The sequence below is a fragment of the Meleagris gallopavo genome, chromosome 25 (genome assembly GCF_000146605.3).
Source record: "Meleagris gallopavo isolate NT-WF06-2002-E0010 breed Aviagen turkey brand Nicholas breeding stock chromosome 25, Turkey_5.1, whole genome shotgun sequence".
NCBI classification, from domain to species: domain Eukaryota; kingdom Metazoa; phylum Chordata; class Aves; order Galliformes; family Phasianidae; genus Meleagris; species Meleagris gallopavo.
The window spans coordinates 1408609-1429503 of record NC_015035.2 but is presented as its reverse complement, the minus strand read 5'-3'; the positions used below and the strand labels follow the sequence as shown (position 1 = coordinate 1429503).

Here is a 20895-nt window from a genome sequence, read left to right as displayed (position 1 = left end):
GATTTCACGTGGTCCTCGAAGACCCTCAAATATGAAGATCAGAAGATAGCATGATAAAGGAAAGAGTCTGACCGACTGCTCAGCACAGGCCAGAGAACTCTCTGCCATATCTGCATCAAGATCATTACTTTGACTCTCAGTATCCCTTACAAAAAGCAAAACCAGCCTTGATTTAAAGACTGCAAATGATGGTAGACAAAGCAGTTCTCAGGGAAGCTGCTCCACTGACCGACTACTCTGCTAAGATTCTGTTCCTGTTTTCTAGTCTAACTCTGTCTGGCTTCACGGCCCAAAGACTGCATCAGTAAAATTAAACAGCAGAATAGGGTTTTTTTGTTGGTTTTGCTCTTCAGTGAGAAATACCATGTCTGTCACAAGGTCAAGAAAATCTCCGCATGCCCTCCCTAAAACCAGCCATATATGTTGCAATTCCCCACCCACAATTACTATTCGAGATCCATGTGGGGCAAGAGAAACATATTTCAAATTTTAGACCTTACACAAACCAAAACACAGAGAATTCTTGGAAACACGCTTCTTTTCAATCAGCCTTCTATACATTGAGCACAAGTTTTCTAGCTGCAACTGGTTCTGTGGTCTGCAGGGCTGACTGTGACACTGTGGAACAGCATTTGGTGAGCAGCAATGGTCAGGAGCCAGAAACCATCATAATTTTCTCTGGCCATTGAGACCTTATGGGGTTGATGGTCAACAGGAAGAAAAAAGGCATTTCTATTCTTTGCAAAGAAGCTGACATTCCTCCAGCAGCAAAACACAAATTTTTTTCTATAGCACCAAGATTTGAAAAATGTTATTCTTAAGTACTACGATCCAGAAAAAGGCTTCTTTTCTTCCTTAGCAACTGCAAGGCCGAATAAGCACAGAGCACCCAAGACCCCACGCTGAATACTCTGCAGCCCTGCACTTCCCCCCCTGGCTCCACATCCCAAGGACCGGTGCTGCTCTGTGTGCCGATGTTTTTAAAGTTCTGTTCCAGTTACTTAAAGCAACAAGAACTCTGCAGGGCTATTATAGCAATTTAAAAAGTAAACTTAACAGGGAAGCGAGGCAGGTTCCATTTGGCTGATAGATTAAACAGAGCTGGGATGTGCTTGCTGTTTCAGGATGGGCTCTGGGCAGGGGCAGGCATTGAGACCAGCTCAGCCCACGGCACGGAGGCACTGGTTTACCCGAAGACACTGTATAAATATTTTGCTGAGGAAGGAGGAAGCTCCCCGGCCCTGTGCCGCCGTGTGTCACGATGGGTTCTCAGGCACAATGCTCAATGAAGGCTATTATGGGGAAGGGTGTTTATTTCACATTGCAAAGCGGTTGCCAGAACACACAATCACGCATCTTACCCAACAACCCTGCAGGCTGCCACGGAGAAACTCCTTCTGAAAGAGAAGGAGACAATTATCTGGTGATTAACTCTTTGGTGACAGCACTGGAGCATCCTGACTCCCAGCACTCCTTAAACCCCACAGAGCACAGGAGGGACAAGCCTTTAATTTCATTACAGACAGGTGAGATCACGGCTCTCCTTTTCTTCTCAGTGATTTTATCCTTTTGCTTGCTCATCAGCTTTGATGTTCCTTCGTCGATGATTTCCTTCCCTCCTTGGGACAAAAGGGCTGAAAGGGCTGCACTGTAGTAGCACTAACCAGGGCAGATCTAATCATCAGCTGAATGGCTGCTGGTTTGCGATGTTGTTTTTTGTTTCCTTTTCCCCGGAGTATTTAATTTTCACTCCAACTATCATTGTCTTAATGATGACAAATGAAGGAAACACCCACTTAAAAAGCCTTATCCTTGTAAGTAAAAACACTGCTCAGCCTCAGCTCACATCCCACTGTGCTCTTCCTTTGATAACAATTCTAATTTGCTTTAACTGTTCTTTTTTTTTTGCCCCGGGGTGACTGCTGTCTTTGAGGCAGCCACTCCCAAAATGTACAGTAAATAGGATCAGAATTATGCCCAATTCAACCCTCTGCTCCTATCCCAACTGCCAGTTCAAAACTTGACAATTTTATTGAGAAGTCTTTCTGATCCCAGGGTCCCAGAGGGAACACCAGGCAAACCCTTGACAGCTTCACAGACATAAGAAATTATCATTCCCCTGTTACAGCAGCAAGCACAGGATCCTGGAGAAGCACTGTGTGACAAGCTGACAGCAGAGCTGCACCCAAACGTCCTGTTTTGCCTCCTTCATCACAATAGGCTTCTTTTTCCACTTGAAAGAAACATACTGTGAGCAAGCAGTGATACTTCCCTACCACTTCCCATGCAGCAATCTCTCCTTTGAAGTCTGTGCTGAAGTCTTACTGCTTCTTCCAGGGGGACAGCAGGATTGCCAATTGCTTTGGTGTGATGTGCTGCAGGTTAATGCTGCATGGAGCTTGGTGAGGTGACAAGGAGCCTGGAGGTGCCACCAAGATCTGAGTGCTGTATTCACAGGAGAAGGTGAGGAGGTGGAGGTTCATGCATGCTGCTTTTAGCACGGCTGGCTTTTGTATTGCTGGCTTGAAGGTGGTAGACTGGAGATCAGCATTCTTGAGAAATCTGGTGTTTCAAAGGCACTTGACTTCACTTTGAGACGATCACTTTGAGATCCCACCACCCTCACGGATGTAAGAGACTTGTGGTTATTGGCATTTGTCTCACAGAATCATAGAATTGTTTGAGTTGGAAGGGACCTTTAAAGACCATCTGATCCTACTCCCAGCAATGAACAGGGAAACCTACAGCTCCATCCAGGTTCTCAGAGCCTGGTCCAGCTTGACCTTATGTGTCTCCAAGGATGGGGTATCCAGCACATCTCTGGGCATCTCAGCAGTCTGTTAAAAGGACCTGAGACATTCCTGCTTCTTGGATACCTTTGGCCCTTTCTCCTTGCCTCTCCTTCACTCCTCAATCATCTCTGGGGCACACTAACTCCAGGGGATGACAGGTCTTTGCATCGGGCAAGAGGCAAGAGGCAAGAGGTTTCTCTGTGAGGTGTTGGGGTGGCTGGCTGGGCAAGGAGCAGCCATGACGTAGCTCAACAAAGACTCATTCTTCTTAACACTAAAAGAGAATGAGCCTGACCCATGATCTCCAGCAGAGAAGCTGCTCCCGCCCCAGATGCTGAGGTATCTGATGACAGTGTGGGAGGGCAGAGTCATCTCCTGCTCTCTAGATATCTCTGTAATGCTTCCCTCCACCTCACCTCATATTGTTGGCTCTTGCATTTCTCCCTGTAGCTCTGAGCTCATGCAGTAAGTTTTAAATCTCCACCTTGTTTCCCAGAGAAACCATCTCTTTCCTCATTACTCCCCTTGGCCATTATTTGTCACTGAATGTGACAAAGGCATCAACTCTCAAAAGCACTGTTGGATGCTCTCCATCTACAGAATGCATTGTGTTAGCTACCAGACACCTACAAGAAAGAAAGCTTATCCAGTGTTCAACATGATGCTTCAGCCCTAAGGGAAAAGCCAGCTACTGTGGAGCTAATGCGATCTTTTCAACTACAATCAGCAACTCACCAACGTCGCCTCACCCTGGGGTAAAACTAGTAAAGCTCATCTTCTTTCTATGAATCATCCCAAGAAAACAGCCACAATTAAACTATAAAACACTGCTGTCACAACGCCAGCTTGTGTGGGACTTTATTTTTAGAAGCAGCTTAAAATAGTGTGTTATTACCTGGTTAAAAACATCGCCTCTGTGTCTTGGGGAAGGCTGACACAAAGGTGACACACGTTGCTGTGCAGAGGCACTTCACTGCACGCGCCAGGAAAAACTGAAAATACAACACGTGTGCACCCCTGGCATGGATGGTGCAGGCTGCAGCTGGCTCCTGGCACAAGGAGATGAGGACATCCTTACTCAGCTGCCTCCCAAAACCTACCATGGATCATCAGATCTCTGCCAAAGCCAAATCCCTGCCCGCTCTGCGCCTTCTTGTGCTTTTTGCCTTTCCATGAGAAATGGAAAATTCATCAATGGAGACACTGTTGGATCCCAGCTAGATGAAACACGAAGGGTACACCTCAAAAACAACAGGTTGGCTGTGAAGCCAAGCAAATAAAGAAGAGCTGAATTAAAACGAAAGGGAAAACAGGTGTTGAAATCTTCCCATTTAACCGACACAGGGGCAGAGTGCCCTAACAGTGTGGGGAAAAAGGTTTCGTGTTCAGGCTTACAGAAACCCAAATCATCTTGATATTTTAATTGAAAGGTTCACTTCTGAGCGGTGAATAAATGCAAAAGGAAAACAGAGGGGTGAATCTGATGGAAAAGTGCCTCATTTGTTTGATACTGCTCTGCAACTTTTGCTCTAAGCAGATACATGTGGGCAAGCACACATACAGTGCCCTACAGTTTGGTTTTGTGAAAATCTAAACAGCTCTTCAGAAATGGAAAACAGTAAAAGAAAGAAGCATTAAAAAAAAAAGAGAGAGAGAAAGAGACAGGAAAAGCAAGTGGCTTATGCAAGTGAGAATAGCTATGATTTTGGGTGAGACACACTAGTGGAAAATTACAGAAAGAAAAAGCCATGTGAGATGGGACAAGGATGCAACACAGACAGCGGTCTGGGTCCTACAGAAGATCAAAAGCAGAACCAGGCTGCTGCCAGAGGTGGAGATTTGGTGAGAGTGTTGAAAAAAGGAGCGACAAGAGAGAGGAATTTTGGGTGAGGACATCGCATGGGGGGTGACTGGGCCAACTCTGGGTAGGCAGTATGGGGATGGTGACAGGAGATGGGTGTAAGAGGAGATGGAGAGCCAGCGGATGGCTCTAAGTGCTGGAGTGTCTTCTCTCTCAAAGCCACATATTGATGCACTGCACCACGTGAAAGAAACCTGAAATATCACTGAAACTCTTAGAGATTTTGAACAAAACTCTTTAGACATGTTGCTTTCATAAATTAAAGCCAGACAGATAAATGAATTGTAATTAATCTGATTAGGGTTACTGCAGTGGTAGGAATCACTGACTGCTACAGTAAGCAGTTTTTTCCCCTCTCCAGAAAGAAATCCCTTTGTGCACCTGCTTTTAACACCACCATGCTAGATAGCAAATCCAAACATAATTCAATTACAGTCAGGAGAGATGTCTTCCACTCAGTGAAATGCAACGAATAAACACAAAATCATTCACATTATGTCCTCTCTACAGGGATATTTAAGGCTTCTTCTCCAGTAGTAAATCAGTTTTATGTAGTTGGTGTCCTTGAAAACATCACACTGCAAGCCTGTGTTCACAGAACTCCATTTCTTCTCAAGTTCCCATAGCTTTGGGTAAGGCACAGATCACAGAGGAGGGGATGAGAAATCAGCATTTCTCCTCCAAACTCACTCTATGAGCTTAATGCAAGTGCTGCCCTTCTGTGCCTCAGTTTCCCTCTTTGCAGCATGCAAGTGGTATTTCTGAGCCTATGACACAGGGGCAGGAAATCCTCATTCACATCTGTGAAGTCAGAGATTAAAGATGAGCTGCTCCAACTTAAATTCCCAGAAACAGCAGATGTCAAATAGGAGGGGAAGTATGAAACCAAGAGCTGCTCCGACAAACACATACGTTGAGGTGCTGCTAACAGCAAAACCCAGCTTTATGTTCTTCCCTTGCAAGGAAACAAGACGCTACCTCTCATCAGAGCTCATTTGCTGCTGATCACCTTTGGGCTCCCTCCACTGTTTCTGTTTTAATTTCTGATTTGTTGAACACTGGCTGCTACAGGAACATACGCACTGGCTGTGCATTCTCTCTTTGGTCTCTATGGGCACCATCTGGCTCTGCCCCTTTCCTTTATAAATACTATTTTGGACTATAAGGCTCCATTTATGAGACTCTATGAAAATCCATGAATCCTGGAGTATTGCCCTTCATAGAATCACAGAATCACCAAGGTTGGAAAAGACCTCTAAGATCATCCAACCATCCAATATTTCCCACTAAACCATATCCCTCAGCACAACATATAAACGTTCCTTGAACACAGTATCACAGAATGGCCCAGGTTGGAAGGGACCTCAAGGATCACGAAGCTCCAACCCCTGCCACATGCAGGGCCACCAACCTCCACATTTCAGAGCAGCCCAGGCTGCCCAGGGCCCCATCCAACCTGGCCTTGAACACCTCCAGGGATGGATGGGGCATCCACAGCCTCTCTGGGCAGCCTGTTTACCACATTCACCACCAACAACACTGCAGCTCTTTAACCACCAACTGCTGCACAAAAGGGTTGTGAACAGGAGGTGGGTTTTCCATCAAGAAGGCAGAAGAACAAAAACTCAACAAACACTCAGTAGAAAGCCAACATGCTGATTTTGTGACAGCACAGATCTTTCAGCCTCCCAGCCCTGCACAAAACCCACACTGTTCAAGCATCGCATGGGAAATCAACATATTTCTCATGACAAAACTTCAAAGGGGCTGATAACATCTCACACGTTGGGACACAAATCTCATCATCCCATGGAGCCTTGTTGCTTTTTGTACCTCTTACAGGGCACGTACAGTGCTGGACATGGGTGTTCTGGGGACTGTCCAGCACAATTCACTGTTATCAGAATGGGTTGCAATGATGGAACATGGTATGCTTACTAAAAGTGCGGCTGATACCAGGCTGGGACGGGCTGCAAGTACTTCGGAAGCCAGGATTAGGATTCAAAATGGTCTTGGTAAGGAGTAGAAATGGTCTGGAAAAAAAAATAAAGAGAAAAAAGAAAAAAGACAATTCAGGAATGACGGGTGAACAGTACCAAAGGCAGGAATAATCAATGACAAGTCACAGGGGAAATAACTAGCAACCTGCAAGGATCTCTATTATTATTTTATTTATTTATTTATTTTTAGGAGAAGGATCTCAGGATTCCAGAACCAGAGTTGGATGCTATTGGGTTGCTGCTGTATGACCAAGCATCCCTCTGCCATGCACAGAGAGGGACACTGCTCACCATACACACAGAGGGAAGCACTGTGGAAGTCCTGATACCAGACACTGCATCTCAATAGAATTTGTAAAGAAAGTCCCAACGTGGACAGCAAGAATGATGAGAGGCCACGAAAGCACAGACTGAGAGTGGTGCAATCTGAAAAAGACTCTTGAGAAATATTAAAGTGTGCTCTACAGAGGTCTTGCTTGAATATCCACAAATGCCTCGCTTGTGGCTGTACGCAATAGGATATCACACTACTCACACCTTTGAACAAACCTGCCTTCCCACACAGCATGCAAAATATTTGTTCACAGGTGAAAGCCTGCAACACGAGTGCCAAAAGCCCTAATTACTCCTGAGGAGGAGTAACCTGCACAGAATGAGATGGGGCTGGAGGGAGGGGTTGGGTTGTGGATGCAAGCACTTCTAGCAGTTGTTCTGTACCTCCCACAACCTGACAGGCTGCTCACCTGCAAGGGGCTTCCTACTGTCATGTTGCTCCTCTACCACTCAGGCACCCTTAGTTACAAAGAACCACCAAAATGGCATGGGCATAACAAATGGCCTCGTGCCTTGCTGATGCATAAACACTTAAACAGGTCTGTGACAAGCTGAGGCTTCAGCTTCTATCCCAGTTCAGCTGGGGAGCATCCTATGAAACAGGCAAGTTTTCACTGAAAAAACGCATCAATCTTAACTGGGAGGCATCTGCCCCATCTGGGTTGTGAACACAGAATATCAGATTAAAAGGAAAAAGGGAAAAAATGCAGCAGTCCAGACACTTGAGATAAAGTAGCTTTTATCACCCTCTCTAACGAGGCCACGTGCTTTCTATCTCCAGGCAATGACACTGTGCGAGCAGTTTGAACACAAATTAAAAATTCATATCCCTTGCTGTGCCAGGGGAGGGTCAGGGCTCCGGTGCCCTTCCCCTGCTTCTGGAAGATGGTGGCACTGCCATCAGTGCTGGGAGGTCAGTGCTCCAGCTGCCCCACGGCAGGTGCCTTTATGCAGGGAAGGGCCTTGCTTTTGTGTTAAATAAATGCTTGTAAAACCTAGGGGGGAAAAAAAAAGCCTGCAAATATGAAAAAAAAAAAATCTCTATTTGAGGTTGAAAGCGACTTTGTAAATCGTACAACTGCTCCTGAGATGTCTGCAAACCTCCTTTGCAATGGCTCGCGGCCATTACCAGTCACTGAGCGCTGCTTTCTGACAGAGCTGAAGCTCTGCGTTGCTGCTGGTGGGACAACTCCTCTCCCCAGCAGTGCTGCAGACACACAGGTCACGATGCTGCCCATTAAATAAGAAACTGAAAGCACCTCGGGTCTCTGTGCAGCAGCACCGAACAAGAACCAGCGATGCTCTGCTTCTCAGGGGTGATGCAGCTCTGAGTTGGTGGATTTCTGTTGCTGCTATTCCTCTGCTCAGAGGAAAAACTTAATATTAAAAAATCCACCATTTCTGTGCTATTTCACCCAGCTGACAGGAAAGAGCTGGAAAGAACCATTGCTTCTTAGCTTAATTACATCCGATGCTTCTGAGGGTGAGGGAAAAGAGTACTTCATGAGCCAAAACCAAAATGTTAATATATTATACTGCAGCAAGAACACAGCAACTTCAAAGCTTCCCCTCCCTACACCCTGAAGTGTGAAATCAGGGATTTTTCCCCCCAGTAATGCTTTTTGCTCATTTCCTGCCTGGCTCCATACTCTTCTAACAATGAATCAGGGCTAATTAACATCAGTGTCAAGATAAAGATCATGTCTAACGAGGACTTTCTTGTCATCTTGTAGGGAATTAAACTAATGATGGGCTGACCACACTGCTGACTTGGGTTAACACCCTCCACCCGTGGGGAGGTGGTGATCCCAGGAGAAACCAGTTTGCCCCCGAGCACAAATCCCTGCTTTGGGGAAATGCAGACCATCTCCCCAGGCTGGTTCTTTGTTTTCCACATACCTTTTATAAATCCATCCTCACCATTTATTTTCACATTCCTAGGGGAGAAGCAAGAAATCATATAACAGTCTGAAGCTATGGTCTGAAGTAAGTGAGATACACTTCTAGCAAAAGATCCTGCAAGCCACCAGCAAGGAGAAATAAATCAAAAATAAGTCCAGCAACGTATGGAGTTCAGAAATCAGTGATAAGCAGCTGAGAAGAAACTTTCTCTGGATTCCCCTCCAAATATAAACCTCTGGCCTTACTTCGTTCCATATTCTCGTAAGGTCATAGAATCACCTTGGAACCATGCAATGGCCGGGTTGGAAGGGACCATAAAGGTCATAGAACCATGGAATGGTTGGGTTGGAAGGGACCATAAAGGTCATAGAACCATGGAATGGTTGGGTTGGAAGGGACCACAAAGGTCATAGAACCATGGAATGGCTGGGTTGGAAGGGACCTTGATTCAGGTCACTCATCAACTGAACCATGAACTTTCAGGTACACCGTATGACCAAGATAACTAGAAGGACTTGTCTTTCTCATCCACAGGGCTACTGGTGTCCATATCAAGTGTGTTCAAGGAAAAGGTGGTGTGAAAGGGCTGGATACACTCTCTAGAGGAGACACAGACAGCTTAGTCTTCAAAGCTAGTGCTGCTATAGCCATGGCTTCACTTGAAGACCCATGGGAAATCATCAGCCCACCCTCTTTGCTCAGGTTTTGTGTACACACATAAAATGCAGAGTTCTCAAAAGAAATCTTTTGCTGTCAAGCATGACATAGTGTCTACAGAAGTTCCTCCAGCTATTCAGTCATCCTTCACTCAGCCTTATCAACAACACGAAAATGATTCATGTGGCACATCTCTGGTGCTTGTTGGTTTTATTTGACTTCAGTATGGTGCTTTAGAAGTTTTTCAAGGCATTAAAAAGCATGACCATTGCTTTCATCATAAAAGATGAACAAAAAAGCAAAGAGAGGCACGTGCATGCACTTTTTGACACTTCTGCAGAGCAAAAGCACTCTGCTGAACCAAAGGAAGTGAGGTGAGACTATGAACTGAGATTGAACCAGCAGTTCACGGGACTTGAGACAAAAATCAGTGATAGGAAAGAGGGTAAAAACTAAAACATTCTCCTTGCAGACCTTTGGTCTGCATCACACAGCTAGTTATTGCGAGTAAAAACAATATGATGGCCAAACTCCTGTCCTAGGCTCAGTAGGCTAAAAGACCCTTGCCTAATTTTGGTCAAGAAAAACACATCTCTGCATTGTACGTGCTGAAATGCCACAATAGGTTCATCTCGCTGGTCAAGAAGCTCCCACATATTTGCAATTGCTGCACGCTACTGCTCACGTTCTTTAACCTTCCCATCTGAAGGACAACAAAAAAGCATAACCTTCAGCACTGCACTCAGGGCTGATAGGCATTTTTCTATTCCACTCATGTCACAGAGCCTATTTGTAGAGAGCACAGCGGGGCTGGTTAGCTGGTTGTTGTTTTTTTTTTAATTTTCCCTTATGACAGAGAAAAAAGTAACAATTTTCTTCTGTGCACAGAAGTTCTGCTGTACTTTGCTGGATGACACACCAAAGAACCACAACTGCACAACCCAGAGGAGACAAACGGCTGATGTAAACGGAAAACAGTGCAGCAAAAGGAAGTCTTTCTGTAAGGCAATTACTTTGTTCTTTCAGGGGCTTTTTTTTTTTTTTTTTTGGGTGTCTTCTTTCCATAGAAAGTTTCCACTACTGTTATTTAAATGAAACTTGCATGTATTTTTGGCCTCAAACCTATCAGTTTGCATAGCAGGAGCTCTGCTAAAAGATAGAGAAACAACACAGAACTGTGCACAGTTCCAGGTTCCCAGATCAGAAACCTAGAGAAAACACGAGGAATTCCCAAAAACCATCATCAAGTCATTTTCTTAAACCTGGAAAAGAGCTCAGTGTCTCATATAGCAAAGCCACTGGAGATGCTTTAGGGGAAGACACAGCTGCAAGAATGTGAGAAGTGCAAAGGTCCCTGCACAGGCACACAAGCCTTCATGGGATGGGACAAAGCCAAGCAAGGGTAGAAATGAATAAATAGTGGGAAAACTCTGCATCAAGAGTCATTCCATCACCTGGAATCTCTCAAGGCTGGACGAAGCTCCCTGCACTGCTGGGTTGGAAATGCTGCTCATCTCCACCACCATCTCCACTGTGGGCTTCAGTAGACTCAGACATAGGGAAAAAGGGAGCACAGCATGGGGCAGAGCTTCAGATCTGGTAATCACTCCAAGTGATTTGAGGATGTTGCTTGTCCCTTCGAGTGCAGGTGGCTGCATATGAAAGCAGCTTTTGCTTCCTGGCGCTGCACGGCAATGCACTGGCAGCGTGCAAAGCACGGCCTTGCTGCACAAGCCTTGCAATCCACTTTGCAGCCGCCTAAAGGGGTTAAATAACACAGAGAGCACGGGTTTCTTGTGGAAAAATGACTCACAGGAAGGATGGCAACAATGCACTGCTATGAAATATTAAACATAATAGGTCTCACAGCCCCGGAATGAGAGAATAAGAAACAAGGTAAGTGGACCTGTGTCTTTCTCCCGGTTCTCAAAGTCACTAATGGCCCTCTGGGTTTCTGAACAGATGTACTGCAGGTACCACATTTTATTCACTGCAAATTATTGCCTGGCATTTAATTAAAATTTTATTGTAGTGATTCCCATCAGCTCTCTCCACAGCACCAAATAGACTGAAGAGAAAAGTGGTTCTTCGGAGTTGACGAGCCCAGTTCATCAATAAAATGCCATAGATCCGAAAGAGGGGGGCAAAAAAAGTGTGTGGTGAGAGGTTTGGTTAATTTAAGGCTTTTCCCTGCATGGGAGCCCTGTGGGGCCTTTCCTGGCACCAGTGTCTCATCAGAACCAGCTGAAGACCAGCCATGGGTCATGCTGTTTGGTTTGGCTCATTGGGGTAATGCAGGATTCCTTTAGGAAAGAAGGATGCAGAGTTCCTATAAATGGAAGGGATGAAGAAAATCTGTCATGAGAGTATGGACACAGTGATCCTCAATCTATGAGCCAAGCAACACAGCCAAGGAAGGAAACATCTACAAAGCTGATGCTCCATAGCATCAGACTATCTGGTTTGGGACACTATCCCAGAAATCTCACTGTCCCACCACCAGTTGAGGTCATTCTTGATCCTTCAAAAGAGTGGTAAAGAGGCCAAAACCAAGACCAAACATTCTTAGCTGCCCATGCAATTAGAAAAAAAACAAAAAAAAAACTAGCACTCCTGGCACCTGCAAACATCTGCTGGAAGCTCTGAAGCAGCAAAAGCAGTTTCCATGCCAAACTGTGAGGGATCGGGGACTGCTAAGAAAAACAGAGGCAACTCCTCTCTGTCCACAGTCACCATGAAATGGAGGAAAAAGAGACTTATAGCATCCAGCACCAAGGCCAGGATGGATTAACACCATCACCTGCCCTACAGCTCACAGCACTGGGAGAAACTCAGCTCTTTGGGCTTAAAACAAAGAAGCTCTGATGGCAGCACCTCTCTGGAGTCCGAGGGGTTAACATGCAGCAAAGCTCTGCTCCGACCAAAGCTGCAAACCCCCCTCCAGAACTATCTGGTGATGCTTTTCCTCCCCACACGACTACTCTGGGAAGGCAGGGGAGACAGAACGAGAATGATGGATGCAAAAATTAAAAGCTCAATTAATAATTAATTGATGAGGTCATCAAATTGGACGGATCTGTCCATTTTGCTTTCTCTGCTCTCCTGTTAAGCAGACCAATGGTGGGTGAAGTGCTCCTGGAAGGACCATCATTCCTGCACACTGCTACACGACGCTGTCCTGGGTGCCATATAATCAATAGTAATAAATCTCTGCTGACTGCCATAAAGACTTCAGGAGCGTTAAGCAAACAGAATGCCTCCAGAGATCCCAAAATAAAGTGAGAGGAGGGTTTGAGTAACTTATTAAGGTAATCATTAAAATGCTTGCTTGTAAAACATCAAATATGTATAGCACAGACAAAACCTCCTTTCCTCTTTCCGGTATCAGCCCCTCCACAAACAAGAGTGAAAAAGAACACTCTTAAACACCACCAATAAAACACAGCACAGGAGAGCTAGCAAGCCCTGTCTGCCCACCACAACCCTTTCTCTTCCCCCTATACATGCACATTTCCTCTGAGTTTTGCTTTCAATGATAAGCTCCCTGAAGCCGTGAAAACGGAGCCAGTTTTTCTGATGTGTGCAATTTCTGGCATGGTTTTGTTTGTGAATAAGTGGTAAATGAGAATGACCACGAGTGCTGAGACTAGAAGAGGTTTGTCCCGTGGTCGATGTATTTATTGCAAGGCTTGTAGCATCCTCCAGAGGTGGGCTGCTGAACCAGGTGACCTCATGATGTGTCCCATGCAGCAGAGGCATAATCCAGCCTCTCGACTGGGTCAGAGGGATAACAGCCCCCTGGGATGTGAAAACAGAGGAGAAGTATGATCTGATCCCCAAATCCTGACCCTAGGAATAGGCTGGAGGTGGCTCAATGCCACCAGCACTGGGTCCATTCCAGCCCCTGAGTAAAGGGAGCCCTTATGAAACCCGTATCACAGCCACTTGCTTAATGCATTTCTCCCTAGAAGTACTTACAGAGTTTCCTTGAAGAACCCCCAAGCATAACAGTTTCCACAGTGATTACAGAAAAAGCAGCAGTGCCAGAAATAACACTGCTAAATGGAAAACATCCCCTGCACTCCTCTCGCACACGCACACACCCATGGAGCACGGCGAGACGATTCCTCGTGGCGGCCGATACTGCCCTGGGCAAATGCAAACAGAGAAGGGAATTGACTCGAAATATCACTTTCTGATGGCACACTGAGTGCCCTCACACATGCAACAGCGTGCCCTTGAGTTGCAGTATAATCCGTGACCATATTCCACGTGGAATCCATGACCATATTCATCACTTCCCAGCTACGACACTGCAAATACTTTGCCTAGATGGCCATCTTGGATGCCATGCAAAGCAGTGAATATCAGGGTTTATCTAACCTCTCTGTTGTCAGCACTCACACTCATTCATGCTCTGCCCTCTGTCCTTTCAGAGAGAAGGGAAGGGAAGAGGGAAAGTGAACAGCATCCAGCTTTGATTCTCTGATGTGTTCTGTGCTTGAAATGGACACATCCACAGTCGGAAGCTCCCAGGACAAACTCAACCCAGCAAGCCTCATCTCAGTTTGGCAGGAATGGGATTTGAGGATTTCTGTTACTGCACATACTTGATTGCCTTCATTTCTGCCTTTACACCTGTTTAGTTAGTAAAATTTAAATGCTGCTTTAACATTTTGGCATACCATTTCCTATCTGCCAAATAATTCTGATTCATGTAAATACGAACACAAAGTATTTCCTAACATTGCACAAAGCCCCACCGGTGGATGACAGATCAAGACATGAAGGTAGCAGACCATGTCTATGGCAATGAATTACAGGCAGAATCAAAAAGCAGCTATATTCCACGGAGACCATAAGGCAACCAACACCTCATCTGGGACTTTCCCTTCGCTTCTTTAAAGACCCCAAACCTGCATAATGCATATTAAAACCAACACTGCAGGCTTTTTCTTCAGCAGAAAAACAGCACAGCGCTGCCTTAGGGTTACGAAGAAAAGTTTGGTTTGGCAATTATGGTTTCAGCCTTCCACACTTTGCTCCTTCTGAACGCAAACAATGCCATTTGATGCAAGGTTGGAGAAGGCAGCAAGGCATTGATTTTAATGAATGCTCCCCAAAATGCACTGGAACAGGTTGCCCAAGGAGGCTGTGGATGCCCCATCCCTGCAGGCATTCAAGGCCAGGCTGGATGTGGCTCTGGGCAGCCTGGGCTGCTGGTTGGTGACCTGCACACAGCAGGGGTTGGAACTGGATGAGCGCTGTGGGCCTTTGCAACCCAGACATTCTATGATTCTGTGAATAAATAATTACCTGCGTGATGGCACCAACCAGCACAGTGCACTCATGGGCAGCCAGTCGTTACCACTGGGTGCTCCCAAGCTGGAGCTCCCTTATGTGTTGGTCTGCTCATAGAGCACAAAGAAGATCCACAGCCATTGGATCCCATTTTGGCAGATTCTGGAGTTCTGCTGTGCCATCAGTGCTGAAAAGCAACGGTTTATTCAGTGCCCTTGAACCATAATGGTGAATCTCCACCATAATGTGTTTTCAGAGTTATTTGTAGCCACTCACAGCAGCATGAAACACTCAGAATATTATTAGAAATAGTGTCCATTTACTTCTACTTAGCATTTTTCACACTGGTGGAAAAAACTCTGTGGCACTTTACAAACTGCTGCGGATGGAGTGTGGCAACGATCCTGGGAGGGAGGGAGAATATTTTTAACCCCATTTTACAGAAGTGGGAACCGAGGCACAAACTTTTCCACAAAGAGATATTGGCCAGAAACGCTTGTGAATTCTTGCAGGACCCCTTCCAGCAGAGATCCTCTCTTCCAGAAGAACCGTGAGCTTCTTCCAAGCTACAGTGGTCGCACTGTTGTGCCCCAGCCAATTTTCTCATGTAAACACAGTGGTGAAATGGTGGGCAGAGTAGTTTCTCTATGGGTTTTGTTAATATTAGCCTGAGAAAATCATGAAGGAAATACCTAAGCACAGCACGCAGGTTTGGGGGAGGTAATTAAACACATAGGTTGACTTCCCTTTCAACCCAGAAAACTTAATGTTCTGCATCTATCTATAAAGCTATTTTTGTACTTGGTTCAGGCCTGACCTTCCACTGCACTGTTTTGTCCAGAAGTCAAACACTTCACATCTTCAAAGTGAAGCCAGTTTTGTTTCAAGCACAACCAACACTCTATTTACTTCTTTAAAACAAGCAAAAGCCCATCAGATTTCTGGTCAGTTTGAACACACACAGAGAGGCTTTATCCTGTCCTACTCTGATGTCCCCTACAGAAGTCTCCCAGTTTGGACCAATACTTGAGTCAGGAGACTTCACTAATTCACCTGAAGAAATCCCTTCAATATTTCCACTTTTGCCAAAAGGAATCACTGCCAGCAGCCCTTCCAAGGAGAACCGCTCTAGAAACACCATACAGTGCTCAACCTCCTGGAGGCTGCATCTCTGTAAGGACATTGCCTCCATCCTTCAGTGTCCATCCTCCTGAAGGCTGCATCCTTCCTCATGCCACGCCATCTGATTACCCTTAACTTGCTCCTTTCCAAGTGTCAGCTTTTTCATTAAACTTTCAGATGCTGTACTAAGGGACATGGTCTAGTGGAGAAATATTGGTGGTAGGCAGACTGGATGATCTTGGAGGTTTTTTCCAACCTTGGAAATTCTATGATTCTAACACCTGGTGTAGCCATAAACCCTTCAAGGGGCTTTACAATACGGTGGCAGTAGGATGGCACCTGCAAATTACTGTCCCATCCCCAGCTCACAGCTCAGCCCACAGAGCATCCTGCAGCTGCTCAAGTGCTACAGATGGTGGGGGCTATTCCAGTGCTTATTGAAATGTGCGAATCTTGTTCGGGTTTTTGGTGTTTTTTTTTACTTATTTCTATTCACCTCATGTTAGCTACATTTTCAGTTTTTCTACATTTTTAATTGACATTAGTTAATGCCCCAGAGGGGAACAAACCCAGGAAAACTGAATATGGTGCAGGAGGAAACACAGGAAACCCGTGGGCAGCTATTTAAAGACCCAGCGATGCCTCATGGAAAACTCTGAAACACATCCAGGCAGTGACAAACCCTGCAGCTTTGGGTCAGAGGCTCTTGGGGTCCCCAGTGCTCCCAGACAGCACACAGTGGAGCTGACCCTCTTCTCTACACAGCCATAAGACGAGGGGTCCTCCTAAATCCCATGAAAGCCCCCAGGACCATTCAAATACAATTAGTGAGCCCTGTATCCTATCACAGATAGCAACCACTGGATCACCTTCACTAGATCATATGGCTGGAGGCTCACACCATAGCTGCCAGCAGCAACACAGACCTATAAAGCATCCAATTCACTTCTTACCTTCATACTGCACTTTTGGGAAGCACGTGCACGATCAAGCCTTTGGCTTATCAGCCTTTAACCCCAAGGGCATGCCCTACACCCAGCTGGGAACATAATGAGTTCACAACACACCACCACCTGGGTCCCTCCACCAAAGCAAGCAGCACCCACATTTGCTGTGGCACTGCCCATAGAAGAGATTACCAAGAGAATAATCACACGCCCCAAGGTGAAGAAGGCTGCTCCACGTCTCCATGAGACCCACCAGTAATTCCTATGAAGAGTGACAGCAGGTGGTTATACAATTAAAGGTTGTGTCTACTTTGGGACCTTTGAGTTCTACAAAGTAGTAAACTTCAGGAGAGGCCATCTGAGCAAGGCAGTAGTTGGATTTCCATCTGGAGCACAGCAATAAAGACTTCAGGGAACTATGACACTTTAACCGGGTTTGCTGGGAAAAGGGCCAGGCTTAATTTTTTGAGATTCTCTTGAGATTTCCCCTCTAAACTGAACCACCAAATGAGGGATCAGCAAACCCCTCCAGGTCTCAACGCATCCGAGAGCAATGCTGCCGCAGGAACCCAAATCCCAGCTCTGAATGCAGCTGGATCCAGCCAAGTTCTGACACGCATCACCTTCCTGCCTAAAATCTGCAGGTCTCATAGTAAAGCAGAGCAAAATAACAGAAACCTCAAAGCCTCCCAGTGCTGCAAAGCCTAAATAATGGTTTAATGAACAGATGACCCTCCAAAGTCCAAGGGAGGAGCAAGGGAAGGGTGGGATAAATGGTGTGGGAAAGACGACTTGGGACCTGGAGACCTCCTGAAACTGAAAATCTCATTAGCACAAAAAAAGAATTTCTATCATCAAGGTACAATAAGGCTTCCCACCACGCTGGAAGTGCTGGAAGGGCTGTGCAAAGGAAGGAAGGCAAGGTAGGGGATAACAAAGGTTTATTGCATGTTAACTTTCACCAAATGCTTTTTGAGTGACTGAATAATCCCCTTTAACGCAGGCCCTCCCCACGCAGTGCTTCCTTTGATGCTCATTAAAAGGTTCACCTTATGCAGGATATGGAAAGGATTAAAAAAAATAATAATATTAAATCCCCACTCTGATTACTGCGCCAATTATAGAAACCGAGATCCCAGCTCAGCATGCAAAGCCAGCTTGGGGGAGACCCCGTCCTGCATGCCAGCAGTGCCTGCTGCAGCACAGGGAGCAGCATGGAGGAACAGCCGATGGGTTGAAGGGGAAGGTGGAAGGATGCAGCAGTGCAATGGGCAGGATGGAAAACAGCAGAAATGCTTGCCCTGCACCCCCACTGGCTGCAGGTCCCTGCAGGGCTATAAGGATCTCCTACCAAGCCGCCTTCTTAAACTCAGAGACAATGCCGTAAAAAGTATATTTTAAATAACTAACTTTCCAGAGCTTTTTTTTTTCCTTTTTCCCTCCTAAGTTTGAAGCCCGTGCCAAGAAACTAAATGCTCCAAAGCACTGCTGCAGAAATGGCAACTGCTGAAACACTTCTTGCATTCACCACATGCAGCCGGACGTGGCCAGGAGGCAGTGGCAGCCTCAGCAACCAGGGGACCTGGGGAAAAGAGGCAGAAGGAGCCTCCCAACGTGGCTGGGAGTTCCCAGATACCCCTCGGTAATCCCCTAGAGCCCAGGGACAGCAGTGCTTCCCCAGCCCAGCGCATTTCCCTGCTAGAGCAACCCAGGGCAGCTGGTCCCTGCGGCTCGGGAAGTGCTGCTCCCAACAGTGCTTTCGTTGTCAGCTTCTGAATAAATATTGTTTTCGAAACTGTTTCTCAGGGGACTCACCCCAAGGAGTCCCCACATCCGCTCACAGCCACTGCAGGGCGAGCGCTGCCCCACTCCGACGGCTGCTGGGAAGAGCTGGCTGCAAGCCTGAGGTCCTCATGGAGAAATGGGGGTTAAAGTGCTCAGAGCGAATGCGGTCCTTTCCTGGTGCTCCAAGAGCATCCCCTGGAGAGGAGAGGACCCTCAGAGACATTTCTTAGGGGATACAGCACAGGTGCTGGAGGCGTCCCATGGGACACGGAGCTCAGAGCTGTGCAAACAACACGTCCATTAATGAACCAGTAACTTCTGGAAGGCTTTTTTCTTTGATGCAATTTACCCAAGTCCTCCACAAGTGCTGTTTGTCCTCTCCTTAGTGACTCCTCCATGGGCTGAGCACCAAACTGCAAGCCCTGGGGGAGGGCTGCTCTGCAAGCCAGGACCACATGTAACCTTACAACAGGATCCCTCCATCCTGCAGTGAAGGATGCATCCTTGGGATAGGGGGAAGCAGCTTCCCAGGAGCTCTACACAGACAGCTGTGTGCAAAGACCAAAAAGCAGTGGGTGCAGCGATGCTCACAGCCATGGGAGCCAAGTGAGAACCAAACATCCCACAGACCCCACCTGCTCTTGCTGTGAATGCACACCGACAGCACCATACACATTTTTCCTCCAAAACTCCAAAGTTTCCCAAACACTGAGACTGCAAGAAAATCACACCAGTCCCAACAGACAGGGGATGGCTGGAGCCCAGTAGAACCAAAGGGTGTAAGAAAGGGCAGTGGGGACAGCAAGACAACCGAAGTTAAAGCTGACTCTGCACGCTGACGCTAACAGTCTGTCAACACCAGAGAAACCAAAAGGCTGTAAGCTGCAGGTGATCCCCAGCAGCAGAGCAAGGGTTGGGTTGTGTTGCTCACACCATCAATCACCGTGGCAGCTGCCCCGGCCACTTCCACTCACCGCAGCAGAGTCGGGTAGAAGTACCAGGCGCCTTCACGACACTCAGCCAATTAGCACCAGAATGATGTAAAAAACAAATTAATAATAATAACACGCAGTGCCTTTTTCCGGAATAACAATCCACACATTTGCATAGAGCAGCTCAGCGCGTGGCTGCGTTTCTGATCGCACCTCCGGGTGCATCAAAAGCGTTGTTAATTTCCATCGAGGAGGCTAAGGAGCTTAAATCATTAGCGCTCATTTAGTCAGACTTAATGCATTTTAACGCTGCCTCAATTTAGGCTGAGATGTGGGCACCTATCAGCCAGGACAAAGGAATAAGAAGAAAAAACCGAAAGGGATAAACTACCCCCGGGGTAACCCCCAGGTGCCCTCAGTCTGTGCACCCACAAAGGGTCACTGCCCACAAAGGGTCACTGCATCCCGGATCTCTCGCATGCTGGGCTGGGAGCACTGAGCCCACGCAGGGTTTACCCACGCAGGATTCTGCTCGCTGCCGTCACGTGGCGCTCCCCGATCACTTTCCTGTGCAAGCGTTAAGGAGGAAATCCGTCCTGGACAGATGGACGGACACAGGCGGACATGCGGACACACGGACACACGGCTCACTCTGCATAATACGGCTACCGCGAGCCCGCGGCAAGTCCGGACCTTAATTAGAGCTAGACACCAATTAAGACCCCCGCAGCCAGCAGCACCCCGGTGCTCCCCATCGCGCCGCTCTGCCCCCAGCTCCCCTCTGCCCCAGGGAAAAAAGAAATCGAAGTGAAATGAAATAGAGAAGAAGAGCACGGGAGGGAGGGAGCGGTGCCCGTTACCTGCGCTCGCCCCCCGCCCTGCAGCCGCGGCTCTGCCATTGCCTCTGCAGACCCTGGGACTCCGGGGGGATCTTCTGCCGGGCTGCAATAGAAAAGGTTCGTTTCAAGCTCCTTATTTGGGCAGTGATGTCAGGGGAAGTTGTGCAGGCGGCACCACCCCCTTTTTCCATTCACTACACATTGTTTCCTGTTGTCAAGAGCTCTCCGCGGACTGGGGACGGGCGAGGGAATCCTGAAGCCCCCGACGGGACGGAAGGCAGCGACGGGAAGGGGCTGGAGCTGACCTGGAGCAGGGACGGGGGATACGGGGAGCCGAGGGCAGCGCCGCCTTCCTCCCCATCCCCTCCTCCTCCTCCTCCCCGTCCCCTCCCATCCTGCCCTCCCGGCACCTCGCAGATCCGCT

The 20895-nt window shown here is 47.1% G+C and overlaps 1 protein-coding gene across 3 annotated transcripts in view; it reads right to left on the bottom strand.

The window, feature by feature from the left end:
- HIVEP3 (HIVEP zinc finger 3) overlaps positions 1–20644 on the bottom strand; it is a 47765-nt gene extending 27121 nt beyond the window's left edge. The window contains exons 1-2 of one of the 3 annotated variants that reach the window (XM_031556787.1): positions 20493–20644; positions 6592–6686 (exon numbers count right to left, since the gene is read on the bottom strand). The gene's annotated coding sequence lies outside the window, so the exon portion shown is untranslated. The remainder of the gene's footprint in view (positions 1–6591; positions 6687–20492) is intronic. The other 2 variants (XM_010723276.3, XM_010723277.3) reach the window with 2 other exon arrangements.
- Between the last annotated feature and the right edge of the window lie 251 nt (positions 20645–20895).